Raw genomic sequence first — 12,027 nt, 5'->3', positions numbered from 1 at the left:
AGCGTGAGGTAAAACTCTGTCCGCGGCGCTTCTAGCACGGCGAGAGCTTCGGCTCGAGTTTGTTTATTCACTCTAGTATTCTCCGTCCGCGGCGATAGAGCGACAGGACGAGAGAATTGGAAGCGTGAGGTAAAACTCTGTCCGCGGCGCTTCTAGCACGGCGAGAGCTTCGGCTCGAGTTTGTTTATTCACTCTAGTATTCTCTGTCCGCGGCGATAGAGCGACAGGACGAGAGAATTGGAAGCGTGAGGTAAAACTCTGTCCGCGGCGCTTCTAGCACGGCGAGAGCTTCGGCTCGAGTTTTATTCACTCTAGTATTCTCCGTCCGCGGCGATAGAGCGACAGGACGAGAGAATTGGAAGCGTGAGGTAAAACTCTGTCCGCGGCGCTTCTAGCACGGCGAGAGCTTCGGCTCGAGTTTGTTTATTCACTCTAGTATTCTCTGTCCGCGGCGATAGAGCGACAGGACGAGAGAATTGGAAGCGTGAGGTAAAACTCTGTCCGCGGCGCTTCTAGCACGGCGAGAGCTTCGGCTCGAGTTTGTTTATTCACTCTAGTATTCTCTGTCCGCGGCGATAGAGCGACAGGACGAGAGAATTGGAAGCGTGAGGTAAAACTCTGTCCGCGGCGCTTCTAGCACGGCGAGAGCTTCGGCTCGAGTTTGTTTATTCACTCTAGTATTCTCCGTCCGCGGCGATAGAGCGACAGGACGAGAGAATTGGAAGCGTGAGGTAAAACTCTGTCCGCGGCGCTTCTAGCACGGCGAGAGCTTCGGCTCGAGTTTGTTTATTCACTCTAGTATTCTCTGTCCGCGGCGATAGAGCGACAGGACGAGAGAATTGGAAGCGTGAGGTAAAACTCTGTCCGCGGCGCTTCTAGCACGGCGAGAGCTTCGGCTCGAGTTTGTTTATTCACTCTAGTATTCTCTGTCCGCGGCGATATCGCGACTGAAACAGAGAAGAGGAAGACTGAGGAAAAACTCCGTCTGTCCGCGGCGCCTCCTCAGCGCGACGGTATAGTGACGAGAGCTTCGGCTCGAGTTCGCCTATTCACTCTAGTATTCTCTGTCCGCGGCTGTAGCGCGACGGAATGAGAGAAGAGTGGGAACAACTCTGTGGCAGCGGCGGAAGAAGAGCCGCGGCGGCGGCAGAGTGAAGAGAGCTTCGGCTTGAGTGTGCTCATGTCTATGAGGGGTGGTTTATATATTTACTTTGCTAACTAAGCAATCAATCGTGTCGATCGTCGCGTACCTTGACGTGAGCTAAGCCGTGAACAAAGACGTGTGATAAGAAGCGTTACACTTTCGTCGCCCACATACTCGCCTGAGAAGCTACGTGACGTCTGCGCGTGTCGTCTGAAGTTTTGCCAGTTATCGGAAAAAACCTTTCACACTGTAAACTCTGTGCATTAACAATTCGTCTAGTGAGGAGGACCGATGGATAGCATGTGTTTTAATTAATCCCTGTACATTCTTAAAACTCAGAACATTCTAAAGGAAATCGCCTATATTACTTAATTCGCCAGTAAAAAAAAAAGGTAAATAAATGTATTAAATCGTGCATTTTACAGATTTTACATCAATGTGTTAAAACTATAGCCTACAGTTAGTAGTTAAAAGAAATGCCCATTTATAAAGCTGTGTTTAAAATAGGCCAGAAGCTAACCCAGTTAAACGCGTATTTATTAGGAGAAAATACAAAATATACATTTATCCACATTAGATAATTTATATAGGGGAGAGCAGGGCACAACTTATAACGATTTTTGACTGTCTCAGTTTGTGTAAATCCACTTGGGGTTCAGAGTATTTTTTGCCTACATTAATTTCACATGTCTAATACAATTATGTGGTTTTGTTTCAATAAGTGTAAGCTTTTTTCTTGATTTACCCTGAAACAATGGACGTGAAATGTGACAACATGCCCCATAGGTGGGGTAGTATGTCCAAATAACTGCTTAAAATGTTATCATTCAATCAAAACATATACAAGACAAACTAAAATATTTTGTTAATAAAATACAATTATTAACTTTTAAAATAAAATAAAGGCATTTTTTCATCATTAAAAATATTTAAACAATTGAGTTTGACAACAAACACATCGCTTAATACAGCACAGGATAGTTAAAAACATAATAATGAACATTGACTCCCAGTCTTTATTAACCCTTTTTCATGGTTTTCTCAAACGAATTACAAAAAAAAAAGAAAAAAGATTATTATATCATATTTCTAATAGGGGCTCATTGTAATGCAGTGTTACAACCACGCACCCCACCTGCTCCACTGGGATTTAAACCACAATTTCTGTCTTCTGCTGTTTAGATCATCATTAAAGAACAATATAAACTGTTAAATAACAGATAGGCCTAGAAGATTATAATAATATTAGATTTGTCTTATTTTAAATGAACACTAAAAACAGATGAAAAATAAATGTAAGAGATATTTACTTTTGCTACACTCTAAAAGGAGATGTGTTAAAATTGACACAACATGTGTAACACAAGAGTGTGCTCAATAAATGTAGCATTTAACACAGAAATTGTGTCAGCAGTTCGTAGTCGAGTACAGAACGCATGTGCCCAAAATACAATGTTTCAAACTCTATGACTTTATCCACGCAATTGTTCACAGTTTAACACCTTTAACACCAGAGAAAACAATTAACAGAGTTTGCACTTTAAATTAAAATGTAGCAACTGATAAAAAAAGTTATATTAATAACTTTTATTTGCATAGGCCTGTTTGTTTGAAAACATAAACACTGCATACACTGCACAATGATGGTGTTTTTCGAGCACTTTATAACATGATGTGTTAAAAACAACACAATGAAATGAGTTTAAAATTGACACACGTTGTGTAGATTTTAACACATGTAGTGTGTGTGCTCAGGGACGACACATTTAGTGTTGATTTTAACACATTTAGTGTATGTGCTCGGACGACACATGTTGTGTTACTTTAAAACATATTTGTGTTACCTGTAACTCAACTAATGTGTTATTCCTCCTACACAGAAGTGTGTTGCACTAATGTTATAATTACACCACGTGTGTCAGATGTGTTACATGTGACTGTATTTGCCATCTGAGTTATTTCCTGTAATTGGGTGAACATACATATTGTTAATTTGTGTTTAGTCCAGTGACGTTTAATAAAGAGTTTAATAGAGTTTGTTTGTTTGAACATTTTATAACTTGGATGTTTTAGACATCATGGATCCACACACACACACACACACACACACACACAAGCTCTTTTTGAGATTATCAGAGGTTTAGATGCTGATGATTTATTGAATGTTGGTTTGAAGTCTCCAGAATCACGATTAGTGGCTCCTTTATTTAAATCTCTTGACCCTTTACTTGTCTTTTAATTCTTCTCTGGTTGCTGTAACTGTATTGTAATCAAGTACATTTGTTATGGCAAAAGAAAATATGATCAGATGTTTCTTGATGATGTCAAGATCTGGTCAAGTTTTTGAGAATATGGATGGTGTTTATTGATTTCATTTATGTGCTGTTAGTTATAATGGTCTTGTGAAACTTCATCATGATATCCAAGATCCATCTTGATATATACAATGTTTTGCATAGACCAGGGGTTTTCAAACTTTATGATGCCAAGGACCCCCAAATATGATGAACCTTTATGAGGGACCCCCTTAAATCCATATTCTTTATGTATGAAAAAACATTGAAACTGTTAGATAAATAGTAAGTGTGACATTTTAAATAGAACATTGTTTCCAAAATTAAATCGCCTATACTTTACATTGGACGTATAAACCTGAAGAACATGTTCAATAAAAAATGACTAGTATAGGCAACTTTCACAATAAGCAGCTATGTATCGCATTAAGAATACTGCTCTACAAACTCAGTAAGCGAGATAAAGGGGACTATAGTGAGAAAAACTCACTAGAAAAATACAAAGCAAACATATGCAATTCTGAAAAGTATGTATATGGCAAACAATGAAAGAAACGTTTATAAATAAAACAGTTAGACTGTTCGGTAGACTTTATTCATTTATGTTTTGTCTATTAAATTAGGCTATCTGAAAATTTTCTGGGGACCCCAGTTTGAAAACCCCTGCCATAGACTGTAACATCCCGTACACACATTTTGAATATCTGAAAACAAATGTGCAAATAATGACAACATTATTATAGAAATATTATATATGGTAGTAACTTCTCAGATATCTAACAAATGCATGTGATGTGATGACAACATTATCATCTGATCAAAAAAGCCGGTGCTTTCGTCGGGCAGAGGGTTAAAGATAGCCTAGGCCTACATTTATAATGCAAAAGCTTTATACTTAAGATAAATAAAAATATAAGCTTTTGCAGCATTATAAATGTGTATACTTTAACTTCATCCATCCTTGCTGAATAAGCTTCCCCAAAAAGAGACTTCTCACAAAAACTATCAAAATAGTAGGATACAGTTTCCAAATTTTGATGAATATATCCAGGCGTTTATCCACGCGTACGTTATCCAGGCGTTTATCCACGCGTACGTTATCCAGGCGTTTATCCACGCGTACGTTATTCAGACGCAAAGTAAAAAAATATAATTTCTCACATACGTCGCCGCCACGCCGCCGCGCACTTTGAGCGCAGCTCCGACACGTGACCGTGACGTCTAACGTCTCGAATCCTACGTCTGACGCCTGAATCCTATGGGATTTTGGCCAGACGGCTGGCGAGCGTATACACGTTAGTTCTCCTCTCAGTTTGCTTAGCAATCTACTTATTTTGTATAAACCACCCCTCATACATGTCCTCTAACATTCTCTCTTTCCGCGGCGCTATTCAGCGCGACGGGACGAGAGCAGAGGGAGAGTGAGAAGAGCTCCGTCTTTCCGCGGCGCTTAACGACGCGGCGGAACGAGAGAGTCCTCGAGTAGAACAAGCCTGTAAGCTCTAGAAGTGGCGTTGCAGCGGCAACACACACACAAACACATATAACACTCAACATAGACACAGTTTAAAGGATATATAACGCCGGATGGCGTAGCTGGAACGGCAGAGAAGGCGGAGAGGGAGAGTCCGTCGTCCTCAGCTGCAGGTTCCGCTGGTGCCTTTTCAACGGCGGTGCTTCTTCCGGAGACCAGCGAAGGTATCGCTGAAGGAGATAAAATCTGACACCTATGGCGAATTAGGGTCTTATATAGCCTCCTGTATGCAAATATAAGCACCTTTTTCGGCGGGCTTCTGGAACGCCCCCCATTGGTTCGTTCCTCTCAGCCGCCTCACCATAGGTTCCTGCAGTTGCCGCAGCCCGGCCAATCAGAGCGCTCCTCGCGCTGGGCTATGGCCGTGCAGCTCACTGCGCTTTACATAGATACCTTTATTAAAAGTTTTGCTTCACATTCTCGAGAAAAGGAGTTTTTCCCATACGTAATACGAGGAACCTCTCTCGAAAGGGAACTACATTTAATCCCCTCTATCTTTGACTAAACACCAGTCTCAACTTTATAGAAGTGGATAATGCTTTAGCTTTAGCTACCGTTATTGTGATTAAAACTCACTTTTAGTCAATTTTAAACCGTAACGTCTATGCAATAATCAAACCATAAAAACGAAGTACATCGTTATCACAAATCTAAAAAAGAAAGGTCAGAACTTACCGAGAATAAGTCAGCCATCAAAAAGCGACATCCCAAACCGACCGTCTCAGTCTCTGCCACTGAACCGGGATCTTTTTGAGCAACAACAAAAATGGGCGGGCAGATTCAAACACACTTTGCTTTTCAGATTAAAATTTACTTAGTATTTTTAGGTGAATGTGCTGTGACTATAAAACATTAAATACTATTTGTAAATATATGGTAAAATGTACTCTTTCTTCTCAGTTAATTTATTACATTAATAAATTGTGTAAATTTTACATAAGATATATAGTTCCAACTTAATCTTGATTTTACAATGTATAAATTACATGAATTAATGTAATAGATTTTACAATACCACAAAGTCATTTTTTTCAGTGTAGAACAAAAATGGAAAGAACGGAAAAAAACAGGAAAAAAAACAGCAAACAGATATTAATAATGGTACATGAAAGAACTCATCATATCTCTTCAAAAAAGAAGTAGCCATAGGTATTTTTAAGTAGGTTATTCTTAGTGGTTTGATTAAATATTCTACTTTACATAAGAAATATGAATTAAAGTAGGAATTTTCTTAAGAAACCTTTGTTTGTGAAAATAAAACATCAGTGGTTTTGAAATGTTTCGAAACAGTGATGACGTAAATCCTGTGACTCTGGCAGTTTGATACACGGCGAACCAATTGATCCGAAACAGAAGCGTAACGCTTCAAAGCCTCGTGAAGCAGTGTTTTGAAATTGCCATACCTGATGACAGTTTAGAACGTGATAAGCAATCCAGTCATTTATATATCATGGTTAGGCTATATATTATTAGAGGTAAAACCTGATGTTTTATTAGTTTATTTTTCCCCTAGACCTGTTTATTCCCCATTAGAAGCCCTTCTTAATAATATTGACTATTATAGACAAATCTGGAAATAATAATGAATAATTAGTTTGTACCTGCGTTGTTGAGTACTGCAGGGGCTTTGCTGAAAATCCTGAGTCTAGAGGACAGCCTGAAAGAGGTAAAAATGCCATATTCTGATTTGTAGATTGCACTGTAAAAAATTTCCCTGTAAAATAACAGTAAAGAGCTGGCAGCAGAGACGCCAGCAGTATACCGTTATTTTTACGGTATTCATATGTAAAATTATTTTACGGTAGTAGTCTGTAAACTAGAAAAACGGTATATTTCTGTATTTTTATAATTTACAGTAAAGAGCTGGCAGCAGAGACGCCAGCAGTATACCGTTATTTTTACGGTATTCATATGTAAAATTATTTTACGGTAGTAGTCTGTAAACTAGAAAAACTGTATATTTCTGTATTTTTATAATTTACAGTAAAGAGCTGGCAGCAGAGACGCCAGCAGTATACCGTTATTTTTACGGTATTCATATGTAAAATGACTTTACAGTAGTAGTCTGTAAACCAGAAATGCTGTATATGTCTGTAGTCACACTGTTAAATTATTTCACAGTCTAATACAGTAAACTGTGAGAATTAAAGTAACAACCTAAACAATATATTTTCAATATATAAATATATATTTAATTTTCAAATAATCACAGAAATATGTTGCATTTTTTAAATAAGTTTTTTTATTTTTTACTGTATTAGAAACACAATAAATTTAGCAGTTTCCTAAAATATCAGTCTTCGTTGCAATCAATATTAATTGCAATTAACTTCAGTATTCTCAGGGCTATAGGCAATTGCTTAAGATATGCATTATTGTGAATATTATGGAAAATAAGCAATAACTTCAAAATCAAATACCTTTATTCCAAAGAGCAATGTCAATTTTAGCATGAATACAAAAAAATGGAAAAAAATAACATAAAACAAAATCCTTTTGGGCATTTCTACGAGATTTCTAGTAGCAAAAAGAGCCTAGTAGTATCTGTTTTAGACTATGGCAATAAACTTGAAGAGTTAGTTCACCCAGCCCATGATTTACTAACCTTCAAGTCAGTATATATGACATTCTTCTTTTAGATTCTTCTTTTTATTTCAAAATGCTTACACTACGTCTGACGTGCGCAACTGGTGTGCAATGTCAGACATAGCGCAAGCGTTTTGAACTGCGAGAGGCGCTACACTTTTTTCATAAGCTGAATAATAACGGTGATTAGCCTGAAGCTAGATAATTTACTTTATAAAATTTTAAATATGGATATTTTTCTGACACAAACCCAATAATTCACTTCAGAAGGCCCTTTTTAATCCGCCGGAGCCGTGTGGAGCAGTTATATGATGTATATGTGCACTTTTATGGACTTAAAAAAACAGAACAACAATGCCGTTATAAAGCTTGGAAGAGCTAGGACATTTATTAATGTAACTCTGACTGTATTCGTCTGAAAGAATAATGTCATATACACATAGGATGACTTGAGGGTAGGAAATCATGGGCTAATTTTCATTTTTGTGTGAACTAACCCTTTAAATTGCTCAGAGACTGCCCCTAACCCTTACCAAACATGAAGGGAAAAACCTAGTTAATTAAAACCTAGTTTAATATAACATATAAGTTTGAAGACCTACAAAGTACAGTACAACATTTTGAAAGTAGGCATCAATAATATGCATCAATTAAAACATTTTAGGGTTTATTTCATTTCAGGTTACTCTTTAAATTGTCCTGTGAGGTAGGCTTGTATTTTTACCGCTTAAAATAGTCATTTGAGGTAGCTTGTGTATTTACATCTTAGTTTATATGGATCCAGGAGAGATGTCCATCACTTTGGTAGCCGCTGTTCCTCTCTGCAGTATTATTCCAGTGTTGTCACTGTCAGGGGCGTGGGACTGGGGGGATAAAGGGTACTGAGTAACCAGGGCCCAAGGCAGGGAAGTCCGTTTTCTATACATACACATACATGGTACGGGGGCCCAGCAAGATGGTTTGTACCCAGGGCCCAAAATTTGGTGCTACGCCCCTGGTCACTGTCAAACAACAACAAACAATCATAATAATAAATAAACTGTAAAATCACGAACGTACAGTATACACTCCAAGCTAATGCTTACAAAAGTTAATAATACCAGTTCTCTTGTGGTTTAATGTGGTAATGCCAGACTGTCAAAACAAAGAGAGCGAGATTAAAGAGCTCACCGATTTATATCAAAGTTCCATTGAAAGTCAAGGAGATTCTTCAGTAGCATGGCGACGTGTCTCAAAAGACTTCTTCTGGACGATCATACCGTTCTTCTTGGAGACAACCTTGCCCCTTTTGGCCTTCGTCCCTTTTTCTGGATTTATACCAACAAAGCACCTGAAATCAAAATAGTCTAAGATCAGAGTGTTGCAACAACATGCTTTCAGTTAAATGCAATGAATTGTTTTGTTTTTTGTCTTTCTTCATTGCACAAATAGAGTGGACTTGAATGACATATAAAAGTGACATCAAATTAAATTATATTAAAGTCAAGTCAACTTTATTTCTATAGCACTTTTTACAATGCAGATTATTTCAAAGCAGTTACACAGTGTTAAACATGAAAATAATGCAACAGAATTTGATTCGGCTGTACAGCCACTCTGGAGAAAAAAAGTGATGTCATCAGCTCATTTCAAATATCATATAGTGACAATGTGGGCAGATCAGTAATTTAGTTTATAATAGTTAATTTAGTTTAGTAATTACATTTATTTGGATATTTAGTTAAAAAAATTATATACATGCATATATATATTTTTAATTATTACAATTTAGTATATAAAGCCTGTATAGTCAAGCAAAATACCATGTGTGTGGCTTGAAATGTACAGTACTAATACCATTTTATGCGGAAAAAAATACAAACAAATTAATTTAATTGTATATATCCATATAATGATGACAAGTAATGAAGAGTTTTTACCTCTAAATGAATTCCAGAGTGCAGGGTCCCTCATCTTGAAACTGAAGGTTGAATGTAGTTCCAAATACAGCAGCAAGCCCCATTGCAAATGTTGGTGTGATGCCCTAAGAGATTACACAGTCCTCAGAGATGATTATCCAACCTTTAACTGGGACTTGCCCAGTTGCACCTGAAACTTCAAAGCATACATATTACCTTGTGTAAATGATATACAATGTGTCTATCGATGAATCTAAATGAAATATACTAGGCAGTATCAGACTAGGACTTGCAGGAAGACTAAATTGTCTCAATGTCAGCTGAAGTAGCAGACACCTGTAGGGAACAAATACATTATTCTTACCATGGTAAGATTTTTAAGAAGAAAAATTATAAAAGGTCAATAATTAGTTAACACTAGGTGAGAGCAACCTACAGGCAAAAGAGGTAGGCTAAGTACCTACAGTCAAACTGCTAAATATATTTGGCAATCAAAAAATTATGGGTAGCAATTTTATTTTTGACAGGTATTGGGGGAGTTCTACTGCAAATGTTACCAAATTTAAACAAAAAAACACCCAAAAGTAATATTGTTTTGGCTATTCAAATCTGAGCCTCACTGTTAAATGAAATGTTCAAATACCAAGCAAGATAAGCTCCTGAGCATCAGTTTGATATCAAAAATTATTTGCGAAATGAAAAAAATTTCAATTACCGTTTATTTTGTAGATGCAAGACCCGATAGAGGTTGATGAAGAACACTCGATGATATGCAGCACGTCCTCTAAACTGTGTGTCCTCTTCTGGAAAATCTCCTATCCAAATAATGTTTCCTGAAGTCTCCCCAAGAGTTAATGGCAAATTATTTCTAGGTTTCATTAAAGAAAATTGTCCAAAAGCAGTAGCCTCGATTTGTTGTATCAAACTTCTGAACGTACTCCAAACTCCACAGTCAACACTCAGTTTCCAAAAAATACTGTCGTGTACTGTAATTTAAAACATTAGCATACTGTTTAGGGCCTCTTTCCTGTTCCTCCAAATTAAGCAGCCCACAATGCATTGCTAACTACAGTATTAAACTGTTTAACAAGAAAACGGCATTTTAGTGTTGAAATTTGGCTGTAAATTTACAGCAATTGCTTACATTGTGTGTTTAAGATGTTAATTATTATTAGCATTCAGAGAAATTCCCACAGATGAACTGTAATGAATAAAAATCTCTTGCAGATCAAAAGTCAACCGGTACACAGTAGACACTATAACATATAACATTATATTTTGCAACAATACCTGCTAGTGATTGCATGTGTTTTAGATAGGCTATTTTATAGTAATACATAGTTAGTTTGAAATACAAACTAAACACAAAATACACAAAAGACATTCAAGTACAGTAGATACATTTCCATGGCAAACATTTTTTGCAGCTAATTGTATAAAAGTCACAAGACATGATAAAAATTGTGTGAGCCTATATCAAAAGAACATTTGTTGTCTTTAACAAAAAAAAAAAACAATCTCAAAAATTCAACACAAGCCTTTAATAAATAAAAATAAAGCAGTTATCCCTTTTCATCAAGAATTAGATACCCAGACTAGCCAGTTACCCAATCCTATTCGAGATCTGCAAAGTTCAGGTCTAACCAATCAAACACAACTGAACTGAACCAGCTTATTAAGATCTTCAGGATCAAGGCTCGGAATTCTGCAGGTATATATCTCCAGGATATATATGCATTTAATCATTCAGGATATGAATTCTTGATATAAACAATACAATTTTCACTAGTTAAAATGCTTATTTTTGATATCAGGAATTAGAATTATACAACGTTAGTTCTTGATATCAACAATGATGTAATCACTTGAATTCTTAATTTTAATAAACATAATTCTTGATATCTGTAATTGTATTTTCACTAGTCAGATGTTCGCCATAGGCTGCCATTCCAATTCAGTTGTCGATATCAATAATGAATTTCTTACTAGTAAAAATCCCATTTTATCAATAATTATTTTGTTAATGGTAAAATATAAATTCCTGATATCAAGAATTAAATGTTTACTAGTTGAATTCTTGATATCTATAATTGTAGGCTATTTCTGATATCAATAGCTATAATTTCAGATATTTAAAATGTTTGATTTTTTTAAATCTTCTTACAAGTAAGAATCACATTCATCATATCATAAGTTAATATTGTCACTAGTGAAAATCGAATTATTAATATCAAAAATGAAAATAAAAAATAAAAAAACTGATAGGCCTATGTGAAATTAGCCAAGGCATTTGACTAGTGGAAAAAAAAATAGGCTATAGATACAAATAATTATAGGCTATTTTTTTCAAGAGGAAATATAATTTCTGATATCAAGAATTAGCATTTTAATTATTGGAAATTTATACAATAATGAGAACTATTAAAAAAAAAGTCTCATAAAAAAGAAAAGATAGAAAATTAGTCCAAATCTCTTTTGCAATCACAGCCGGTCATTTACTCAGTAATGATGTAGCCTGCTCGTGAGACTTCGTTCATCAGCGGCTGTTACTGACATAGGTTACTGACATGA

General features: G+C 36.3%; 1 long non-coding RNA gene across 1 annotated transcript; it reads right to left on the bottom strand.

Annotated features, from left to right (window-relative positions):
- Positions 1 to 7,876: 7,876 nt before the first annotated feature.
- On the bottom strand, positions 7,877 to 9,585 carry LOC137090586 (uncharacterized). The gene is made up of 3 exons (XR_010907908.1): positions 9,478 to 9,585; positions 8,729 to 8,888; positions 7,877 to 8,404 (listed from the first exon to the last, which is right to left on the bottom strand). It is a non-coding gene; the product is annotated as an uncharacterized lncRNA (long non-coding RNA).
- Positions 9,586 to 12,027: the final 2,442 nt, after the last annotated feature.

The sequence above is a fragment of the Pseudorasbora parva genome, chromosome 10 (genome assembly GCF_024679245.1).
Source record: "Pseudorasbora parva isolate DD20220531a chromosome 10, ASM2467924v1, whole genome shotgun sequence".
In the NCBI taxonomy this organism is placed as follows: domain Eukaryota; kingdom Metazoa; phylum Chordata; class Actinopteri; order Cypriniformes; family Gobionidae; genus Pseudorasbora; species Pseudorasbora parva.
This window is presented reverse-complemented; position numbering and strand designations above follow the sequence as displayed.